Below are 19,183 nucleotides of genomic sequence, written 5' to 3'. Positions count from 1 at the left end.
GTTTGATACTAGCTTGCTCATGGCAAAGACGACATAGGAAGTAGTGAGGCCTCAAGAAGGAGACTTGGGGAAGACATCAGACAGGCTTTTGTGTGGATCAGTATTACCTACTTCAAGTTTGATTTCTAGGGGTGTCCCACAGAGAGCAATATTTTTGGATTTTTATGATTTTCCTGTGAATATCCTCACTATTCAGATATTTCCAATTAGCCTGATTAATACTAGGTTGACTCCAGAGTCAGGGAATAAGGGTGTATCTGGGCCCTGAGGCATAACTTATTCCTTCCATCCACCCTTTTCCTGAAGTAAAAATCTTTTCACCAAATAGTACTGATATAAGCAATTTGATACATATTTGTACCACTAAAAAATCAGGCACTTTTATTCTAAAAATGAACTGCCTTTTTGATAGTAACAGAGGGGAAAACTGTATCAAGTATTTTATTGGCAATACAAAGTAGCTAGTATATTTTATAAACTTAAAATTGCTAACAACATGAGGAAAATTAAGTTCTGTAGGAAAAGATTGAATTTAGTGTGGGTCATGACTTAAAACTTTTATTCCACCTGGATAATGAAGATTTGATTTGAAAACTTGGGAGGTTTCAGGAACAAAGTCAACATAATTTACGCCACCTACTTAAATGTGCCTTCAAGCACCTTTGAAATAATGCAATAGATTATAGCTTCCAGGATCCTTCATTTTGTGTAGTACTACCTATCTCTATGTACTGTTTTGGTAGAGTGGCTCTAGTTTTCCCCTGTTTGACGGATATAAGCATCTTTGATCTGAGACACTGGCACAATCATGGGCCATAGTGAAGAAGTATTCATTACGAGTGGTTTTTTTTTTTTTTTGTTTTTTTTTTTCTTTTTAGGGCCGCACTGCTGCACATGGAAGTTCCCAGGTTAGGGACTGAATTGGAGCTGTAGCTGCTGGTCTACACCACAGCCTCAGCAACGCCAGATCTGAGCCACGTCTGTGACCTACACCACAGCTCATGGCGACACCGGATCTTTAACCCACTGAGCAAGGCCAGGGATCAAACTCGCATTCTCATGGATACTACTCGGGTTCGTTACTGCTGAGCCACAACAGGAACTCCACATTAGGAGTACTTTTATATTCCTTACTGTATGGGATTTATTACCACATCTCTCATTTAGAGTTGGTTTGAGATTACACCTTGTTTCTTTCCAGATATCATCCCGTAAATGTTTTTCATCTGAGTTTAATTGTCTCTTTTGAAGTTGAAGAGCTGGGCGTGGCCCTGGATGGATAGATCTGACATCAACAGAAAGCTGAGTTTTTTCAGGTGGCTCATCTCAAGAAAAGAAAAGAATACAAGTGTGGAAAAAGGTACTCTGTTACACAATATGCAAATATTTGTATTAACTAGTAGAACAGGCTTGGTAAAACACACCCTAAACCGAAATAAATGACATAGAAATAGCCTATTCTTCCTACTAATTCTAGCGCAATAAGGAATGTGTTTCCATTTCCTTGTCATTACAGAGGATAAAAAACCAGTTTGTGGTATTATACTGATATAACTGAAATGTGACAAGAAGTGTTATAAAAGTGTAATGAATAGGAATAAATCACATATACATTTCACATTTCTATAACCTACGTAATATCACATCAATTAAATTTTTGGTTAGTGTTAATACCGTACTTGACTTAAAATAGTATGCAGTGGAATTCCTGCTGTGATACAGCAGGTTAAGGATCTGGTGTTGTCTCTGTGGTGGTGTGGGTTTGAGCCCTGGTGCACTGGATTAAGGATCTGGTATTGCTGAAGCTGAGGCGTGAGTCACAACTGCAGCTTGGATTTGATCCCCGGCTTGCTAACTTCAATATGCCATGGGTGCAGCCAAAAACAAACAAACAAACAAATAGTATGAAGTGGGGCAAAGATCACTGCATTTAGAGAGGTAAAAAATTTCTACAACTAGACACATTAGTAACTAAGATTAAAAAGCAAAACCTTTGAACTAGCAAATAACTTTTTATTCATAAACTGGAATTTTGGGGAAGCTACAATTATAGCACATTGGTATGAGTAAAAGTTCAAAGCAGGACTCTTTGTTTTGTTCGTGGATATAGTCCTCATATCTAGTGTAATACCCAGGAGGCAATTAGAGGCTTAATGAGTAAATGTTTAATGAATATCTGCTCTGCTCAGAATTTTACAAAATCCTAAATATTTAAGTCAAATTAAATAATGAAAGCTGGTAGAACTATAGATCCTCTTTTGTACCAGGCAAAGTTCTATGTGTCTTTCTCATATCAACTCATTTATATTTGCAAACCTTATGAAGTAGGTGTTATTTTTATTTCATTTGCTAGGTGAGGAAACAGAGGCTTTAAGCAACCTGCCTAAAGTTATACAGCTATTAAGTGTCAGAACTGGGAGATTTGAACTCAAGTTAGCTGTCTCTAAACTCTGTAATCTTCAACAGTGTGCTACACTACCTCTGTAGAATCTTAGGGATTATGTAATTTAAATTCAAACCTCACCTGAGATCTCAAGCATTACTGAAACCATTTGTTAGATTAGGTCTTTATTCTTCCAATTCCCAGCCTTGCATTCCTGCCCACTCTGTCTAAGGAAAGGCTGACAATCCAATCAAGGAGTCTGTGGTGGTGGTTGAAGATTAGGTGTTTCTTGGGGGGAAAAAAAAAAAAAAAAGATTAGGTATTTTGCACTTTTAAATAATAAAATTAATACAAGAATATTAATCTATTATTAAAGAACTGATCGTTCAGTCTGTTTGAAATGATATGGGTCAGGTTAAGCAAGAGTTGAACAATATCAAAATGGTATTAAGTTAAAATTAGGACAAGATCCCACCTGTAATAAACAAAATCAAAGTGTAGGCACTGCCAATATAGATAATAGTATCTTTAAGATAAGTTCATTATAAGGTAATGAGTATTTGACAAATAATTATATAAATACACATATAAAAACTTATACATAATGACTCAATTTAAATAGAACTTATGCTTCTGTTTCATTTTTTTATCAAAATATATTTTGCTCATAATGTTCAAGAATTAAATGAAATTATTCAGTAACTCATCTTCCATGTGGATAACAGTGTTGACAAAACACAACTTAGCTTTTGAATAATATATGCTGCTTGTTATCTTAATAAAAGGTTTAGATTTAAGACTCATTACACCCTAAAATGCAATTATAAGACACTTTAATTGTGTTAGACATTGTAATAAATGCAGACTCAATATCCTTTACAAAGTCACAGTGGAGATAGGCAGATTCTGTTTATTGTTCCCTAGTCAGCTCCTTAATGATTCAACCTCTTAGTCTCTGTGGGTTTCCTGATATTCTAGACAGGTGACAAGACCACTGATGACCTCAGGTTCCCAGAAAATTCTGCTCTAGGTGAGGCCCAACCTGGTCAGAGCAGCATAGCAGGCTCTTCTTAACGTAAAAAATAACAAATTATTTGAATGACATCAGTGCCTTTAGCACGTGGCGTGGTGAATTGAGCAAGATTTTATTCTCAAGCACTGACCATCAGAATGAAGAAGAGGAAACTTACCTCTGAAGAGAGAAGTTGTACTTGGCATGTACCAGAAACTGGGTGACTATCTGACTGGAGGAGAAATTTAGAAGAGAAAATTACATAGGAATTAGAGTCAAAGACTAGGGTTCAAATGTCAAATTTAACAATTTTTAATAGTGTGAACTTGAAGAAGTTTCTCATCTTCTCTAAGTAGTGATTCCTTACCCATAAAACTGGATTAATGAAACCCATTGTGAAGATAATTTTTGAGAATTAAGAAAATGTCTGGAAGTTCCCATCGTGGCGCAGTGGTTAATGAATCCGACTAGGAACCATGAGGTTGCGGGTTTGGTCCCTGCCCTTACTCAGTGGGTTAACGATCCGGCGTTGCCGTGAGCTGTGGTGTAGGTCGCAGACACGGCTCGGATCCCGCGTTGCTGTGGCTCTGGCATAGGCCCGGGGCTACAGCTCCGATTAGACCCTTAGCCTGGGAACCTCCATATGCCGCGGGAGCGGCCCAAAGAAATAGCAAAAACACAAAAAAAAAGAAAAAGAAAACGTCTGTTAAGTGTCTAATATAGGGCCTGTAACTAGTAGATGACAAAAAATAGGGATGGATTCTAATGACTCATGTTAAATTTTTAAAAATTAGTTTATATGTCTTACGGGCTTTTCTTCTCCTACTTTTAAATTTTTCTATTTTTTTCTCTGAATTTTTGCCCATGACAAAGGACACTTACCAAATGCAACATAAACACAAATAATCAATCAAATGGAGCTTATAAGAAAAGAAGAAAAGGTGAAGGATATTACACATTTTCTATCAGAGCTATGCTATGATACATAGGAGTTAGTAATCTACCATTGACCTAATTCATTATCTTGCCTTGTAACCTATTTTCTGTTTTAAAAATTGTAATATGCACTATCATGCATCTTATGTTACTCTAAGAAGGTCAACAACCAAAATCTACAGTTTTTATTTTGAGTAAATATACCACTGAGGCACACAAAATGATTCGCCTCTGTACCAACATTATGCAGTGACGGATATGATAGCTCCACCTGCTGACCAATAGTAGAGAGGAAAATATGCATACCTGGTCATAAAAGCTGTTAAGAACTTACCTTGTGGATATGCAGATAGGAAGACATCTAGACAGATACACACATACATATGCATATATGCATACACATTTTTCACTCATACCCCACATACATAGACTTGATAAATATTGAGCTTACAGAAGACAAGTTGATACATTTGAGTAGCACCCTCTTTCTGTGTATAGCAAAAGTACAATTCAAGTGGACCAATGTAGGTATTTAGTAATAGCTATTAAATTTTTATCCTAGGTACCAAGATAAGATTTAATTTCATCCAGTTACAAGATACTCAGGAAACAATAAACTCTGCATTAAATTTAAGTGTTTAGCTATATTATTTTTCACAGTTTTTTATTAGTTTCTAACTGTGTCAGATTCTTTTTAATTTATTCAGCTATTCAACTGATGTTCACTGGACATCTACTCTGGGCCAGGCAGTATGCTAAGTGCTGGGTATGTAGCAATAAACCAACTATGCAAAATTTCTTCCTTCATGGAGATTACATTCTAGTGGGGAGAAATGAATGTTCCCATTAATGCACATTCAGTCTCTGAAGTCTTCCACAAATAAAATATTCCAGGAGTTCTCTATTGGCTCAGTGGGTTAAGGATCTGGCATTGTCACTGCAGTGGCCTGTGGTCACTGCTTTGGCTCAGGTTCAATCCCTGGCCTGGGAGCTTCTGCATGTTATGGGTTCAGATAATATCCAAATAAATGAGTATTAATCATTCCTTTAATGAAGTTTGGAAATGTGAGTTTTGATTCCCTTATGATTGCTTAGACACTATAGCCCCAACCTGGTCTTGATAAGCTTGTGGCTCTATATCTAGTTTCTGGTTGATGTTTTTAAATGGGTCCAGAATTGCTAATAGATATCTTATGAAAATCAGGTATTGTGAAATTAAAATTGTGAAATTGGTGGTGCTCATGATATTGAACTCAGTGAGACATGTGCGTGTGTAAGAGAACTTACTATTTCTTTAAGACCTTGATCTTTTTCCAGCCTCCCAAAATTTAAGTCATCTCTATCACGAAATTTATCATTCTTCTCATTTACAGGGAGTTACGGAGAAACACTAAATAGAGCATGATTTGCAAAATCCCCATAAGCTTTGAAAGAACAGGAAAGACGGTCAAAACAGAAATGCCTGTGTATCGACCCAAGTGGGGTCATGTTTAAGGTTACCTTCTGTTAAAGCTTTATTTTTAAGCCACACACATGAGATTTTTGAAGCCAAAAGGTAACCTTTCCAAGACTGTATGTGAGCATATTTATTAAATCAAGAATAGGCCACAGAAGACGGCTGCATTACCATTTAGCTCCAGGCTAGTGTTGATTACCATTGGGCTGAAAAGTGACTTACCAACCATGCCCAAGTGCAGAGGAAGCATGAGATCCAGAGTTCCCAGCTACTTTTCTTGTTCCTAATACCAGTACGATAAGAAATGGGTGGCCTTGACCACTACTGCCTCTCTCTACAACAAAGGGGTTTGTTGAGGTTTTATCCTATGGAATGTGCCTAGGTAGTAAGCTGCAGATTACATTTAGCTAATACACTTTTAAGGATTCTTTCTCGTGTCTTTATAGAATGACCATGAGAGAAAAATACAATATGTGAAGCAGATCATGACCAAGAAGTACAGAAGAACAAACGCTAGCAAAATACAGTGAAAGTAACGTCAGATTAAAAACTGTCCTCTATTGGAGAACAGACTGCGGTTGCCAATGGGAAAGGGGAAGGAGTGGGTGGTTGGGGAGCTTGCTGTTAATAGGTACAAACAATTGCCTTTGGAATGGATTAGCAATGAGATCCTGCTGGGAACTATGTCTAGTCACTTATGATGGAGCATGATAATGTGCGAAAATAGAATGTGTATGTGTATGTGTAACTGGGTCACCATGCTGTACAGTAGGAAAAAAATGTATTGGGGAAATAACTATTAAAAAATAATAATAACGAAAAAAAAACCTGTCCTCTAGAAATGTAATTCTATATAAAAAATTAAACGGGAGTTCCCGTCGTGGCGCAGTGGTTAACGAATCCGACTAGGAACCATGAGGTTGCGGGTTCGGTCCCTGCCCTGCTCAGTGGGTTAAGGATCCGGCGTTGCCGTGAGCTGTGGTGTAGGTCGCAGACGCGGCTCGGATCCCGCGTTGCTGTGGCTCTGGCGTAGGCCGGTGGCTACAGCTCCGATTCGACCCCTAGCCTGGGAACCTCCATATACCGCGGGAGCGGCCCAAGAAATAACAAAAAGACAAAAAAAAAAAAAAAAAAAAAAAAAAAGAGAGAGAGAGAACAATTACTTTTTAATATTAAACTTCTTTACCACTGTTATCTACGCGTTTCTTGTCTTCTTCCCGCTACTATTTGCATCCTTGGTTTGGTAGAGGGGAAGCGATTCAAACTATTTGCAGTTACCTTCTTTAAATAAGGTAAAATGCATAGGGATAAATGCTAGCTCTTTTTCAGCCTTCGGGAATCTTATCTTTGTGTTAAAGAGTAATGGGGTTTTTTGGTTTGCTTGGGTTTTCGGTTTTTTGGTTTTTTTTTTTTTTTTTTTTTGCTTTTTCTAGGGCCATTTCTGCGGCTTATGGAGGTTCCAAGGCTAGGGGTCTAATTGGAGCTGTTGCTGCCAGCCTACACCAGAACCACAGCAAAGCAGGATCTCAGCCATGTCTGCAGCCTACACTGCAGCTCATGGCAACGTCGGATCCTTAACTCAATGAGCAAGGCCAAGGATGGAACCCGCAACTTCATGGTTCCTAGTCGGATTCATTAACCCCTGAGCCACAACGGGAACTTCTTAAAGAGTAATGTTTAATATAATTGCCAATGTAGCTACTCCAATTTTTTTCTTGTTTCCAGAAAACTACTGTACTCATGTATTTAATCACATATTTACATTTTTAAAAGTCTGAAATGGAATTGGAAATAATTGTTAGAATTCTGTATCTTTTCATGTGTCCGTGTTAATATTTGGTTTTCTGGAAGAGGAAACAAAGAGCTATCACAACCACAACTCACGTTTGAAACTTCTTCACACTTGGAGACTTAGAACTCACCAGAAGAAATGTGAGGGAGAATTAGAAGGTTGGGCCTTGGGGAGTTGGCTTAACTAGTTCTTGGTAATCTGATGTAAATCAGCACAAGTCGTCGTTTTCTTTAATTATAATCTTAGTTTAAAATGCTTCTCATATAATTATAAAATTAACAGTGCACATGACTAAAAAACAAGTTTTTTTTTTCCTGAGTTGCTTTTCAAACTTGAGTTTGAGAGAGTAGAAACCATATTCATTTATTACAGCAGCTATAACAAATAACCATAAATTTAGTATCTTAATAATACCCAGATATATTATCTTAGAGTTTTGCATCTCACAAGTCCAAAACAGGTCTCCCTGGGCTAAAATCAAGGTGTCAAGCAGGCCCTAGGGCAGAATTCATTTTCTGCCTTTTCCAGGTGCTAAAGCAGCTCACAGTCTTTGGTTTGGGCTTTTTCATCCAATCTTGAAACCAGCAAAATAGTATCTCTCAGACACTGCTTCTGCTGTCACATGTCACACTTCTGTCCCTGACTCTTTGCTTCTGCTTCCTCTTTCACATAACCCTTGCAGTGACATTAGATCCACCCAGATAGTCCAGGAAAAATATCCCTAACTTAAGCACCTAACTATAACTTGAATGCTACCTGCAACTAGTTCCCCTTTGCGAAGTAACCTAACATATTCGCAGGTTTGGGGGATTAGGATGCCCAACCAAAATACCTCTTCCAGATGCCATTATTCTGCTTAACAAAGAGAGTAGGTAAGAAGTACTTAAGTAAATTTGATAATATAAAGTCAGCTGACTAATCTACAGAGTAAAACTTGAATTAAAATTTTCAAGCTGACCTCCAGATTGTGGAATGATTTAATAGCTTATTTTGGTGACCTACTATTTGCCCAAATACTATAGCTGAATAGATCAACTCTATGTTAATTCACTCAATTTATATTCTAGCATACACATATGATTTTAATAATATTCCCTAGAAATTCGCTTTAAAACTTTTGAGACTACAATTTATTTTTGAAGTATCTTTTTCTGTCTCAAAAACAAGCTCATATAAAGATAACAAGGTTTAAATATGGAAGATTCAGTGTTCTGTCCTTCTCCCTTTAGTATCTCCCAATTTGTATAGAGGCTGATGAAGAAAAATAATAAATTTATGGAAGGAAAGAACATTCCCTTCATCAACCAAACAAAGAAAATGAAAAATAGGAGAGAGAAAGGGTTGATTAAAAAAGTATACTTTACTATGCATAGTTTGGGCCTCGCAGAGTTTCAATTAGATGCTTTTATTGTACCTGCTCTGACAGAGCTCAAAGTTACATTTGCAATTTTTGTGAATAATAACCCCTCATTTATTCAACTACAATTTATGAAGTAAAATGATGGATTCTAGGATTATAAAGAGGAATGAAACAGAGTGAAGGTATAAATGCATATGGTTTCAATGTGATAAGGAAAGTGTGTTAAGAGAGATATTGGTAGATTATCAGCAGAACACTAAGAACATGTATCTAACATGTCCTGGAGAAGAAAAACAAAGGCAGTTTCAGGAATAACTTTCCAGCAGATAAATGCCTCAGCTGTGTACTAAAGCATAAGAAAGTAGTGGTAAAAGTGGAGCACACATTCTATGCCCAAGGAAAACCATGAAGAGAAATGTGAAGAAGCCCCTTGTACACCAAGAACTCCAAGCTTCTCGTTGTCACCATGGTCAACTTCTTTCCACTCTTCAAGAAACACTTCACAAACCATCCCCTCTGATATATCATAATCAAACTTAGTAATTCATTACCATAGCACACTCTATACTTCACCAGTATTTAATTACAATCTTTAGTTATGTCAATGCATGTGTTTAGCGTTTTGCTTCTTTTCTCCCTCATTAGAATGAAAACTCTATGAGACACTCTCATCACTGTGTTTTTCTAGTTTTTCATTAATGACATATCTGCAGTCATTTTAATGATATTTTCTTATAAGGGTCTTTCTTATTATTTCTCTTGTATCAGCTGCCCATGAACTGCAAGAAATCAGAAAAGAGCTGGAAAAAGTCCAGAAAAATCTGAAACTTTCAATGGCCATCCAAATGCAACAATGTCCCCAGCAAAGATGATTTCCCAGGATGCGGATGTAGACGAAGAACAAGAAAGTTTCAACAAGCTTGGAAATGTAATCTTTTCTTACAGCTTTAGAATAACTAAAATAATTTTGAACATTGGTCTGGTGTCCTTCAAGTAAATATCTTCTGATATTTGAATTTATAATGCAAGACACTATATTTTTTAAGAAATTGAAACCATTATGTTGCTCAACATTCATAAGGAATACATTGGAAGGCATTTATTTTATGGATACTTAGATGTCTATATACCATTTTCTTTTATAGTTCTACTTTTTTTTCCCTCAAAAGATTTTTTAAAAATCACCTCATTATGTCATGCTGAGAGGTAAGTTCTGGCTATTAGGTAAAGCACATTTTCTAGATAAGTGACTCACTAAATTCATATTATACCATGGCCCAAGACTCTTCAAAACTATATCTTCAAAAGAAAAGATCTATTCTCTCTGACTTTTGTAGGAAACCACCAGACATGTATCCATTAATTTAGAGTTCTACCAAACCACTGGTTATAACTAAGACACACATACCCTTGTGTACAACACACACACATGTACACACACACACACACACACACGCACACACACACGTCTTCTTAGGCTGTAAATAAGGATTTAGTTTCCTAAGGTTATAGTTTTTATTTTCTTTCTTTCCAGCATCGGGTATCTTATAATCAGACACACTGCAGGTACATAAGACACATTTGATGAAGGCTTATCCATAATATCCCACAAGGCTCACAACCGTATAATCAAAATTACTTTTCAGGTAAAACAAAATGTTTCCTACACCTAAATTCACATGGGAGATATTTTATTTCCACATTTTTATTTAGAAAAAAATGGCAAAATTTATATATAAGTAAGAGGCATATATATCAAACAGACTTCAGATTAAAAGGAAAAAATAACTCTTTGATCTTAACAAGATACTTTGTTCAAAAACAGAACACTGCATTAGGTCTAAGAAAGAAAGAAAAATAAATACATGCTTATGTTTATTTCTAGTTGCACTGGAAAAAATCAGAATGATGGAAGCAGTCAAGCCAGAGACAGTAATCTTCTTATTCAAGATTATCCTTTAAGACTACAGAAAAACTAAGAGGACATTTAATTTGCATCCTCTTCTTTTTTTCTGCTTCAATGATTGGTGTTATAACTGATCTTCAGTTACTAGTTAATTATTGATTTTCAGTGTTGAAACGTAATCATTACTTGTCACACAAATTGCTATTAGTTCCCTTACTATATTTAAAAAATTTAATTCATTTCAATATAGCAAATATTTATTTTATTCTTACAATCACAACCTTTTCCATTACTTCCTTGTTTATAATATTTCCATCTATAAACAATATCCTAGTTATAATCTTAACTGTTAAAAATGTTTCCTGCCTGGAACTATATATACTTATATATTCTATCTGGTACAGGAGAGAATATAAAAATAATTTTAAAAGAAGTAGTTTTATGAAAGTAATCACTCTATAACTGAATAGTGTTCTTAAAAATATATATGGTATCCCAAAAATGCATTTTAAAATTAACTAAGTAGTTTTCTGTTTTGTTAAATATTATAGCACCTGAAAAGTCACCATGAATTCCATAGGAAGTATTTCAGGATTACTTGAAAATTAATAAGTTAGTGAGCTAGGTTCAAAGCTCATGAAACCCATGAAAATGTTATGAGAAACTCAATTTCTGACTTTGCAAGCCATGGAAGAGAATTAATTATACAAATTCTAAACATGAGTTTTAATATAACTTATTTTTATCACCTCAAAACCATACTCTCATTCTACACTTCTTTAAAGTACTGACAGTTCATAGCATTAGAGCAAATTAAAAAACACAAAGACTGTTGGCTGAAATCATTTGAACTTATGGTAACAAAAAATCAACTGTAAATATAAATTGTGATTTACACGATATGAAAACATATGACTTCCACTGACTGTAACATTAATTGCTGAAAATCTTGCTACTGCAGAACTTTTAAGAATTTATTCAACTGAAATTTATGGTGATATGGTGATACACCTCTAACATTTAGACCATTATTTAAAGCAAATAACCATTTGTTCTTTATGGAAGAATAAATTTATTTCTAGAAGACAGATTGATAACTCAGTGGTAGATATAGTGTGTATTTTTCCTTCATGATTCTTGTGGACACCCAAGATCCAGGGAAAGAATATACTGGAAAAGGCTTAGAATTATGATTGAAAATACAAAATCCGTCAAAGCCATTTTTAAGATTCAAAACACATCATTATATATCAATTCATTCTATGTTTATTTATTGTTAATGTTAACTATCATCTGGGGATATTTTAGTTAAATAAAATGTTCTTTTTATATTTACTCAATTTATTTGTTGCCCATTTAGAGAAGAGGTATAAAATTGTGAAACTTATTTCTTTATATCCTTTAAATGTCTGGTATTATAATTACATGCCAACCAATGTGACAACCTAGAAGAAATGGACAACTTTCCAGGGACTTATAGCCCACCAAAACTGAATCAAGAAGAAACAGATCAACTGAACAGACTGATCACTGGAAATGAAATTGAATATATAATAAAAGCACTCCCTACTAACAAAAACCCAGAAACAGATGTCTTCACAGGTGAATTCTATCAAACATACAAAGAGGAAATTATACCCATTCTCCTTAAACTTTTGCAAAAGGTTAAAGAAGAAGGAATACTCCAAAAGATAGTCCATGGAGCCACAATCACCCTAATACCAAAACCAGACAAGATACTACCAAAAAAGAAAATTATAGGCCAATATCTTTGATGAATATAGACACAAAAATTCTCAACAAAATTTTATCCAACCAAATCCAACAACATATCAAAGAGATCACGACCAAGGGGGATTCATCACATGTGCACAAGGATAGTTCGACATATATGCAAATCCATCAATGTCAAACACCACATTAACAAAAGAAAAGTCAAAAACCACATGATCATCTCAACAGATGCAGAAAAAGCATTTGAGAAGTCCAACATTCACTCATACTAAAAACTCCTACAAAACTGGGTATAGAGGGAACATATCTTAACATAATAAAAGCCATTTATGGAAAACCCACAGAAAATATAATGCTCAATGGAGAAAAGCTCAAAGACTTCCTGCAAAAATCCGGAACAGGAAAGGATGCCCAATCTCATCACTGCTATTCAACATAGTACTGGAAGTCCTAGCCACAGCAATTAAACAAACAAAAGAAATAAAAGGTACCCAAATTGGAAGAGAAGAAGTAAAATGGTCAGTGTACACAGATGACACGATACTGTATACAGAAAACCTTAAGGACTCCACACAAAAACTACTTGAACTGATTAACAAATTCAGCAAAGTAGAAGGATACCATTCAGAAATCAGTTGCATATCTGTATACTAACAAGGAAACATTAGAAAAGGAATACAAAAATACAATATCTTTTAAAATCACACCTCCCAAAATTAAATACCTAGGATAAACCAGACCAAGGAGGGGAAAACTTATATGCTGAGAACTACAAAACAGTAATCAAGGAATTAAAGAGGATTCAAAGAAAGGGAAAGATAGTCCATGCTCCTGGGTTGGAAGAATTAATATCATAAAGATGGCCATATTACCCAAAGCAATCTACAGAGTTACTGTGATCCCTATCAAATTACCCATGACATTTGTCACAGAACTAGAACAAACAATCCAAGCATTTATATGCAACCATAAAAGACCCAGAATTGCCAAAGCAATCCTGAGGAACAAAAACCAAGCAGGAGGCATAACTCTTCCAGACTTCAGGCAATATTACAAAGCTACAGACATCAAGGCAGTGTGGTATTGGTACCAAAACAGACATACACACCAATGGAACACAATAGAGAACCCAGAAATAAGCCCAGACACCTATGGTCAATTAATCTTCAACAAGGGAGGCAAAAATATACAATGGGAAAAAAGACAGTCTTTTCAGCAAGTGGTGTTGGGAAAACTGCACAGCCGTATGTAAATCAGTGACACTGGAACACTCCCTCATACCATGTGCAAAAATAAACTCAAAATGGCTGAAAGACTTAAATATAAGACAAGACACCTTCAAACTCCTAGAAGAGAACATAGGCAAAACGTTCTCTGACATCAACCTTACAAATGTTTTCTCAGGTCAGCCTCCCAAGGCAACAGAAATAAAAGCAAAAATAAACTGATGGGACCTAATCAAACTGACAAGCTTTTGCACAGCAAAAAAGAAACCAAAAAAAAACCAAAAAGACAACTTACAGAATGGGAGAAAATAGTTTCAAATGATGAAACGGACAAGGGCTTAATCTCCAAAATATACAAACAACTTATACAACTCAACAACCCAATGGAAAAATTGGCAAAAGACCTGAATAGACATCTCTCCAAAGAAGATATATAGATGACCAAGAGGCACATGAAAAAATGCTCAACATGACTAATTATTAAAGAAATGCAAATCAAAAAACTACTATTAGGTACCATCTCATACCTGTCAGAATGGCCATCATTAACAAGTCAACAAACAACAAATGTTGGAGAGGGTATGGAGGAAAGGGAACCCTCTTGCACTGCTGGTGGGAATGTAAATTGGTACACCTACTATGGAAAATAGTACAGAGATACCTCAGAAAACTAAATATAGAACTACCACATGACCCAGCAATCCCACTCTTGGGCATATATGTGCACAAAACTTTCCTTGAAAAAGGCACATGCACCTGTATGTTCACTGCAGCACTATTCACAATAGCCAAGACATGGAAACAACCTAAATGTCCATCAACAGATGAATGGATTAAGAAGTGGTATATATATATATATATATATATATATATATATATATATATATACAATGAAAAACTACTCGCCCATAAAAAAGAACAAAATAATGTCATTTGCAGCAACATGGATGGAACTAGAGACTCTCATTCTAAGTGAAGTAAATCAGAAAGAGAAAGACAAATACCAAATGGTATCACTTATATCTGGAATATAATATATGGCACAAATGAATCTTTCCATAGAAAAGAAACTCATGGACTTGTGGAACAGATTTGTGATTGCCAAGGGAGAAGGGGAAGGAGTGGGATGGACTGGGAATTTGGGATTAATAGATGTAAACAATTGTCTTTGGAATGGATAAGCAATGAGATCCTGCTGTGTAGCACAGGGAACTATATTTGGTCACTTATGACAGAGCACGATGGAAGATAATGTGAGAAAAAGAATGTATACATGTATGTGTGACTGGGTCACCTTTCTGTACAGTAGAAAATCGACAGAACTCTATAAACCAGCTATAATGGAAAAAATAAAAATCATTTAAAAAAAGTCTAGTATTGTGTTTTATAAATTTATTCTTACAGCTGTTTTTCTCTCCTCAAATATGCACTGTTACTTTAAAAGATTAACCAAAACAGCAACAAACCCCTCAGTTTATACACTGTTAAACCATTTCCCACAAATTTCTGGAATGGTAAAGAAAATATTCTCAAAATACATCTCAAAATTTAAAGTATATGATATTTCATATAGGATTCTTTGCTTTTAAAAGCACATATTATCACTGCTTTTTAGCACATGATGACATAATACTGTTTGCTAATGATCTATTTGAGAGCATGTTCAGTGACATAGTAAAAGGTAACATGATGATATTTTAATATAGACTTTTCTTGTGCCTTTTACCATCATCAAGACTATTTTATGCCCATAGCACAATTGATTAGAATATTGGGATAATCACATATTTGATTTCTGTGTGGACTGCATGATATAAGTCCCTCAATGGCCTTTAATTAAAGCCCCTAATTGTCTTTCAAATGCTAAAGGCAAGAAAGTGTTGAAGGATTGGTATCTTAAATCTTGAAAGCTTACTAAATACAGATGCTGTAGTTATGATGATCTCTATCAACTTTATATATAAATCCCTTATAAAATACCCTATTATTAATACGAATGTCTTAACATTTAAATGGCACAATTCTGTTTCAAATTTTATGCCTGTTTTGTTTTCTTTTTTCCTGTCAATGGTTAATGGTTAAAGTTGGGCAGGTTAATTCCAGGTTAATGATGAAGTTTGTTCTCAGAATTAGTATTTATAACTAATTCCCTAAGCACAAGAGAGGTGAGGTCTAGACCCTGAATTATTTAAAAGGCTGGAGCTTAGAAGAACATCCAGGGACAAAATGACATTTGATGGAAAATCTAAATGATAGACATAACTTAAAATAAAATAATTGAGTTATGTGTTAGAGCATAATCTGTCTACAAGTATTTTCAAAAATTATTATGTCAAAACAGAAAAATGCAGGCAGTTTTAGCACACAATACAAACTTTTACAGCCTTGAAAAAAAAAAAGAAAACATAAAATATGAGAAAAAGTTTTGACTATTTACAAAATGTGAATAACATTTGGCTAAAAAAAGTTGTGGAAATAAAAGTTGTGTTACAACAGTGCATAATTATATTGGAACAAAACACAGCAGTTCCCTTAAGTTACATGAAGTGAGTTACAAAAAAGACTTGATGTTCCTATAAAACAGAAAAATGCAAAAAACAGGGTATAGTACTAAACAAAGAGAGTGGCCCCAGCTCTTTCACTTGAATTTGGGGGAAGAGAATAAAAATGCATTCAGAAAAGTCACAGAATAGAATCTCGGAGCCATAATGAAATTTAAATGACTTCTAAACAACTGACCTTCCTGATTCTTGAATTCTTCTCATAATTTTCCAGCCTACTGGCCATTTAAACTTTGTCCACATGTCTCTTACACTGGGAGAGAATAGTTGACTACTGGTAAGTAGAAAGTTAAAAGTTTCTGTCAAATTACGGTCGGTCGTATCAGTTTTTACCACGTCCACACTATATACTGTGGCATCCCAGCTGCACACCAAAGAATCTATTACCTGCTCACAGAAAAAAATGATCCAAGATGTTTGAGCACAAGAAAATATTTTATTTCATAAGGGCAAACACTTGGTCTGAAAATGGATCTTGAAAAATAACTTATGGGTACTTTTATGAGATATATTGAGATATAGGAGATATATTCTTAGATTTTACTTTTTATTAGTTAGTAAAAGTACTGCTTTCAATGTGGGGTCATGGCTTGTAACCAAACCTACATTATTGGATGCCTACATAAAGAAGACAATCTCATGAAATATCTGAAAGGAAGGCAAGGAAAAAAATGATAGTTTGAGACCTCAGTTATATTCCTTTACTGTTTAATAAGTATTGCCAAATTTCTTATATAATTTTTGTATACATTTTGATTCTATGTGAACATTAACTTTCTCAATGTTGTAATTTTGTTTTGTTTTGTTTTTTTAATCTGGCAGTTTAAACTCATACCTAGTAAAAGAATCATCGTCTTAATATGTTAAAGGCATCAAAGTATTATTTCACAATGAATTATGGAAACCCAAATTTTTTAAGCCATTTTACCTAATACAATGTGTTACCTGTTACTCAGAATGCATTAATTCCAAAATCAAAATGTACTCCTATAATTCTCAATATCTGCATTATTTTCTAAACTGTGTAGCTTACCAATTTGTGATAAATCTTTTCAGAAATCTTATGATAACCAAAATTTATGTGAATCCTCAAGACCTAAAGAAAATAACACTGGCTTGCACCGAAATGGGACTAACTCCCCAAAGCAATTATTACATAACCTACCATCACAGAGGGGTAAGATTAATAATTAGGAACATTCACTGTGCACTTGCAAAATCCATAGTGTGTATTATATCTCTGTTTGCACACTGTCTATATAGGCTATTATAGAAATAAGTTTTTCCTAAAATTGCACATTATTTAAAGAATAAAATTGACTTTAAGTAAAGTTTTATCCATTCACAAATACAGATTGAATGTTTTACTATGTACCAGATGTTTTTGTTAATCAGCTTTATAATTTCACTAAAATAAACTCAGTAAGTGTATATATAGTTCAGTGAGTTTTAACAAATGTGTATACCTGTGATCAATACCACAGTCAGGATATAAACATTTCCTCACTCTAAAATACTCCTCTCTCTTCCTCATGTTGGCAGCCACTGATCTCTCTGACATCCATCAGTCTTACTTATTCTAGAATTTAATATAAGTGGAATTATTCAGGGGGTACTATTTTATATCGGGATTTTTCATCTTTACTCAGCATAATTTCTTAAGACTCACCCATATTTCTGTATCTGAGTAGCACATTCCTTTCTATTGTTGAGACTTGCTCCATATAACTCCACATCTGCCCCCATCCTTCATATTCCCTCAAACATCATCACAAAGACTCTATCTGCACTTTATAAATCTGTCTCAAGTCAAGGCAAAGGAAAAAAAAAAAAACTAGTCTTCTTATAATTTTTCTTTTTTGTCTTTTTGTCCTTTTAGGGCCACACCCACGGCATATGGAGATTTCCCAGGCTAGGGGTCTATTCAGAGCTGTAGCCACCAGCCTATGCCACAGCCACAGCAATGCCAGATCCAAGCCACATCTGTGATCAACACCACAGCTCACAGCAATGCTGGATCCTTAACCCACTGAGCGAGGCCAGGGATCGAACCCTCAACCTCATGGCTCCTAGTCAGATTCGTTTCTGCTGCACCACGGGAACTCCAGTCTTCTTATAATTATTTTTATCCTTTCTGACTCTTACATAAAAAATGGTCAATAGGCAAACTGAAATAAGTGTAATAAATAAGGTAAAACAAAATAAAGGGAGTTCCTGTCGTGGCTCAGTGGTTAACGAATCCGACTAGGAATCATGAGGTTGTGGGTTCCATTCCTGACCTTGCTCAGTGGGTTAAGGATCCGGTGTTTCCATGAGCTGTGGTGTAGGTCGCAGACGCTGCTCGGATCCCGAGTTGCTGTGGCTGTGGTGTAGGCTGGCAGCTACAGCTCTGATTAGACCCCTAGCCTGGAAACCTCCATATGCTGCAGGAGCAGCCCCAGAAAAGGTGAAGGAAGGAAGGAAGGAAGGAAGGGAGGGAGGGAGGGAGGGAGAAAATAAATAAAGAAAACAACAACAGCTTAAATTCAAGCAAGGTTATCCAAACTGAACTTCAAAGATGTGAGAGGACTCCCAAAGGAATGTCTATGGGTGACTGAAATTTGGTTTCAATTATTCTAATTGTCAAATACCTAGAAATTATAATGCCATAGAAATAAAAGCACACAAACTGAATCGAAAATGTGCATCTGAAAACCACTTTACTCACTTCTAATTTCAATTTTAAACAAATTAATTAACTCCTCTAGGCTACAATGTTTTCATCTTGGGTAAATAGTACCTACATCACAGGGTTATTATGATGTGGGAAAATCTTAG

At 35.3% G+C, this 19,183-nt stretch overlaps 1 long non-coding RNA gene across 1 annotated transcript in view; it reads right to left on the bottom strand.

Annotated features, from left to right (window-relative positions):
• Positions 1 to 2,535: 2,535 nt before the first annotated feature.
• Positions 2,536 to 19,183, bottom strand: part of LOC106506962 (uncharacterized) — a 32,640-nt gene continuing 15,992 nt past the window's right edge. The window contains exons 2-3 of the long non-coding RNA XR_001302622.3: positions 3,574 to 3,627; positions 2,536 to 2,671 (exon numbers count right to left, since the gene is read on the bottom strand). This is a non-coding gene — a long non-coding RNA (uncharacterized LOC106506962). The remainder of the gene's footprint in view (positions 2,672 to 3,573; positions 3,628 to 19,183) is intronic.

Source organism: Sus scrofa, chromosome 1, assembly GCF_054392235.1.
Source record: "Sus scrofa isolate SSC_HxYL_T2T_F1_AM1 chromosome 1, Sscrofa_HxYL_maternal_Yorkshire_Landrace_v2.0, whole genome shotgun sequence".
Taxonomy (NCBI): domain Eukaryota; kingdom Metazoa; phylum Chordata; class Mammalia; order Artiodactyla; family Suidae; genus Sus; species Sus scrofa.
Note: the sequence above shows the minus strand (reverse complement) of the source record. Positions and strands in the feature narration are given on the sequence as shown.